Raw genomic sequence first — 5,633 nt, 5'->3', positions numbered from 1 at the left:
CCCTCACTCTGACATGGGGGGAAAAATAAGTAATTCAATCTCGGTATCATTAATAAATAAAATAAGCATTTTTTGCCCCATTAATGTTCAGTTTTAGGGCAAGACCTTTAATACAGTATAATCATGTAGAGATAAGCAACTCAAGTTCATCACAACCCTGCCAAAATTAAAAGTGTAAGATAACCTTACACTGATGTTTCCATTTCTGAGTTCTCCAGAACATGGGCCTAAACCCTCTTCAGACCGTGATTGAATAAAAAGGCAAGAGGATGAGTCAGCATGAGTCATGTTTTGAAGTCTTGCCAGGATGGAAAAATCTCACCTGAAATTGTGAAAATGTCATGTACTGAGTTCTCAGCGTCTTTGTCAAACCACGTCTGAGTGTGATGCACAGGATACCTTAGCTGTTAACCAGCACGCAGCGCCTGATTTGACAAATCTTCACGCCAGAAAAAAAAAAAAGTTGGATGTTAGAGAATGGCGGAGTGAGGGGGCAGTCACACTGTCTCTACACTCAGACTGGAAAATCTCAAATAATTTCCATACTCAACATCAATCTTAGTATGACTGAAGGATAAAAAGAGGGATCTGGCACCGCTGGCAGAGACAATCTACAAAGAAGTTCAGTCATGGGATGTATTGTCAACTGAGCAAAAATCCTGCCGCAGATGTAGGTCGTGACTTTTGGTTAACAAGTGGTAATGCTTTCAGATTTTTAAGCTACAGGACATGCCACGGTTTCTTTTTTTGTGGAAGAAATGAGAAGCAGAGCGGCTCCTTGCAGTTCCTTGAGTGACCGCTTGAGGCTGGCTCCAAAAGTGAGTCAATCCCAATAGACCCACATTTTACAATGACCAACTTTGCAGCAGAAATAAACATTTTTTACAGCATGGAACAAAAAAGTTTTTGCTCTCTTTAGCTAATTTTTCATGACATGACAACAGTGTAGAGTACACATTTTTATATAACTCACTAGTTTGAATTGTATTAAGGCCTAAAAGTATATATATTTACGAGCATGGCTGCTTTGAGTGACAGGTCGGTATTGTCATTGGACAATTCATGGTCCAGAAACGTTTGCATGGCCGGTCTGATCTCCACTTCCACTCCACCTTGTTGCTTATTTTCGGATTAGTTGGAAGGAGTAAAGTACTGCCAATATGGTGACGGCTGGAGCCACCACACTCAGCTTCCAAAATGTTGTTCCAGCTGCAGAGACTTTATTAGTCCAGTATGTTTCAGATAAACAGCGTGCAAAGAAATACTTTGTTGAACGTTTTGCACTTTGTAACAGCTGACTGGAGGTTATAAGCCCACGGGAATTTCAAAATGCCTAAAGTTGACATTTTTTCAACCACAACAGGAAGTTAAAATGGAGATAACAATGATAAAATTTGGCATTAGTAATTGTTTAAAAGAAAAAAAGAAAAAAGGACCCAAATACAGTATATAGCCACATAAACATTTGATCCTGTACAGTTGTATCACATGCTGCATTGCGAGGACACTCTTGTTCCCGTCACATAACAAGTGTGAAGGCATTTCAACAACAAAAGGCTGTTGTAAAGTGATGGGACCTGAGATCTATATTATAAACATGCACACACATTCTGACTGATAAAACGACGATAGCTGCTGTTTAGGTAGAAGTTTAAGCTTCATTACTTGAAATGTGGGTGGGAACAATAAAACAGTAAATCATGTTGGAAAATTTAACACCAATCCAACACCTCAAGAGGGTGTTGCTGATTCAAATTAGAAACTGCAACGGATAATTACTTATGAAAACAAACAAACAAGCGTTGCCGGGGGTGTTGCTTTGTCAGTGAAGAGACACCCAAGTGTAATTTCAAATAGTGTAGTCGTTTCCAGTGTTAGCAACCGCAGTGTTGACGGCTGGTTCCCTGTTCGATGTTTAACCTAAACGTACTTAAACTGCATAAAAATTTGTCATTGCTTCGCTTTATTTATTCAATTTCATTTCTATTTCAAGCCTTGGTCACTTAGCTGTTTCTGATTGAAAAGGCAATAAATAAACTTTACTTACTCACCTACTACAATGATAAAAAAAAAAACAATGATGAACAAGTATCCTGTGCTATAACAGCTGCCTCCATCTGCAAACAACAAAACTTACACCTACAGCAAGAGATTAACCAACTCGATGTCACATGTTAATTAGTGAGCTAGAAAAGTGCTGGGAGATAAAGTTTGTTACCGTCGGACACGGCCATTTTCCAGTCTTTGTGCTGAGATAGATGAACAGACTGGCTCCAACTACATTGTTAGCACACAGAAATGAGTGGTATCAATCTTTTCAGCTAATTCGCAGCAAGAAAGCCAATGCAGTTATTCCCAGAAAGTCCAACTATTCCTTCAACTATTTGCACATATTTGCCCAGCACCCTGCCTTCTTTGACACCCCTCTGACAAACAAACACCTCGTAAGAACCCCCTTCCTCAGCCCGTCACACATGGATGACTATAGCAGACACTCTGTTCTTGGACACTGTCACCGTGGCTCTCTGTGGGCTCTGCCTCCGCAGTACTGGTCCCAGCGGACATGATCTCTGAGGACGTCTTACTCTGTCAGCTGCTGTGTCTGAAGAAAACGGCATGGAGGAAGCACAGTCTGAGTTAGCGATTGGGTCTTGTGCATTACCGCAACAGCTGTTATTGTTGCGTATTTTCTATTTTGTACTTGTGCACAATGATACACCACCACAGACATATGTACACCAGTATTTGCATTACCAGCAAAGCCAGCTGCACTGACCATGTGGACTGTGAGGATGGTCTCTCTGGGCCCGATAGCCCGCCTCACCATGGCAACACTTCCCACTGTGCAGGCCCTGCAGCTGCATTAGTCTTCTGCACGCTGCATGCAAACCAGATCTCCAGCATCCCTAACACATGCACACCCCCTAAAGGATACATATACACCCACAAACACATCCCTACATAGGTATGCGAACGCAATCCCGCCAAAGCAGCTGTATCCTGTAACTTTCAGCTCCGCCGGAGAAGAAAAACTCCATGCTTACCGCCGCTGTTCGTAGTTATTTTTGAGCAGGAGGTTGTTATTTCGGTGGAATTCATTTTAATAGCGTTAATAAGATTTTAAAAAAAGCAACCAACAACAAAGATTCTTTTAGCGGTCTTTAGTTTTTAAGACGTTTCAATCTTCTTGTGAATCTCATGAATCTATTTTATCAAAGATGAAGGATGAAGAGTTGAATCGGAGCTTTGTACTTTGTTCAAAGTGCCCGGGGTCTTTGGTCGGTGACACTGAGCAAGCAGCTGCCTACCAGCCAGGCTACCACCTCTGCAGTTCAGACCACACGGACCACCTGCTGTTATCTGGGCAGAAAAATCATTAAAATCTGTCTATTTCTTCAGACTTTTTTTTTTTTTTTTTTAACAACTTGATATATACCAGCACCTTTAACATACTTGGCCAAGGTTACGCTTATCTTTCTGACATGCTATGCTACGTCACAAAGCTAAAAATAATGTCCTACCAGATGAGCTATGAATCTTCTGTAACTACGGATCTGTGCTTTTCACACTTGCTGTCCACTCGGAGGTGGTTTGGGTTGGACATGACCACATTCTTTTTACAGTGTGTGTGTACAAAGGTGCCCAAGTCATACCCGAAGGTCCGCCTACGCAACTGATCTCTATACAGGTGGAAGCATGTACTCATTCACGTACCAGTGGCATCATATAAAAGTGTGGCAACAACAAACTTCGGTTTTGCCTGTGGAAGTGAGATCTCATCATTCGTCACTTGAGATGCATGTGGAGATGCATTCTAATACCAGGTGTGAAGGGATTTACTAACAGCTGTCTGTTTGCGATCTGATCACCCATGATGCATGTTAATTATTAGTGTGAACTGGGTCTTAACTTGTTGTTTTTCCATTGTGTACCTTGTTTACTGCACTGTACTGTATTATTGTTAGACACTGTGTCTAGATTAGACGCGTTTATTCCCACTTCAAATCCCACTTCAACATCCAACATCATATATTGGAGAGCCTGTTTAGCTGTCGGCCATCTTGGATTTTTTCCCCTGTGGTATTAACCAGTTATTTGATGGCACATGCATGTTGTTGGCTGTTTCAATTGAGAAATATCTACTTGTTTTGTTCTCTAACTGTTTGTGTGGTGTTTCCAGAGCTGATGAGATGTTTGGATTTATATGAAGAAGACTATGGAGAGTGAAACATACTGCACCCACATGCAAACTTTATAATGTTTTTGTAAAGCAAAAAAATGTTTCTGACTTTAAGGTTTGGAAGTCCATAATTTGTATTACAGGTATTTGACCCATTTTTGCTTGTGAGACGAAGCAGTGACAAAAGTGAGGGATCACTAGAAATGTTTACGCTGAAAGTACACCTATCAGCCACCACATGGGAGCCACTGCCTGGTGAAGTGAACAACATTGATTATCTCGTTACAATGGCACCTGTCGAGGGGTGGGATATATGAGGCAGCAAGTGAGCAGTCGGTTCTTGAAGCTGATGTGTTGGAAACAGGAAGAATGGACAAGCGTAAGGATCTGAGCCACTTTGACAAAGGACAAATTGTGATGGCAACAGAAATATAACACTGTTGGTAAACTGAAGCTTTTCAAGCTCGCCAACAGTCAAACCAAGAATCCTCTGATCTGTTGTTAGATGCATTATCTATTGCACCACTCACCCTGCTCATCTTAGTTTTAGGCTAAAACATTTTTATCACAGCATCCCTCAGTAATAGCAGTGTTTTAATTGAGGAACAAGTACTGGGAAAATTTCAATTCAATTTCCAAATTCAGTCCATGAAATATTAGGCATAGCCTGGAGCAAAGTGAGCAGCGACACAAAAGGAGCTTACCAGAGGTTGCCGTGACCCGGATTCGAACCGGGGTTGCTGCGGCCACAACGCAGAGTACTGACCACTATACGATCACGGCTGCTTGCTTGCTCTGTGCACTGCAGTTGTAATGGCATGTTTTGAATCCCAATATCAGGCATCTATGTTATGTGCACGGGTTTCCTACATGATGTTTGTCAAAACAAATTCAAGTTCCTCTGATAGTTTATCAAGCACTGCTGTGTATGTCCCTCAGTCGTAATATTTAAGAGTGACTCCTTTCATTCGTAATTCTTCTAGAGTACTAGTCAGTATTGGAAATGTAGAACACTAAGCTAAAGTGGTGCCCCAGCTTGCCAGGAGTTGAACCTAGAATCTTCTGATTCGTAGTCAGATGTGTTATCCATTGCACCACTAGCCCTTCGCTTTCTGATATTTGGTAACAGTATTGTTTGCATCTTCTTGTACTTGCTAAACAGGTGTTGAGAACGTGATCATACGACTGTGATAAAGGGGCTCAGGCAGAATAATATGCCTGACTTGTTCAGTTTCACTTAAGCAGAGGCTGGAGCTCTTAAACAGTGACAAAATTATATGAAATTGTACCGAGCTCTCTGTGACCTGGATTCAAACTGGTGTTTCTGTGTCTGAATGAAACTGTGCGTGTCCAGAGGAACGTTTCAACGTGAGGGTCATGCCGCTTCACTCTACGACAACCACGCAAACACTGACTGCACCAAATTAGAGCAATGCTTCATTCGTAGGTCGTG

The 5,633-nt window shown here is 41.6% G+C and overlaps 1 non-coding gene across 1 annotated transcript; it reads right to left on the bottom strand.

Moving 5' to 3' along the window:
* Positions 1–4,891: 4,891 nt before the first annotated feature.
* Positions 4,892–4,963, bottom strand: trnah-gug (transfer RNA histidine(anticodon GUG)). Its single transcript has one exon. It is a non-coding gene; the product is annotated as a tRNA-His (tRNA).
* Positions 4,964–5,633: the final 670 nt, after the last annotated feature.

Source organism: Stegastes partitus, unplaced genomic scaffold (genome assembly GCF_000690725.1).
Source record: "Stegastes partitus isolate 25-593 unplaced genomic scaffold, Stegastes_partitus-1.0.2 Scaffold221, whole genome shotgun sequence".
Taxonomy (NCBI): Eukaryota; Metazoa; Chordata; class Actinopteri; family Pomacentridae; genus Stegastes; species Stegastes partitus.
The sequence above is the reverse complement of the archived record's forward strand: the minus strand, read 5'-3'. Positions and strand labels throughout refer to the sequence as shown.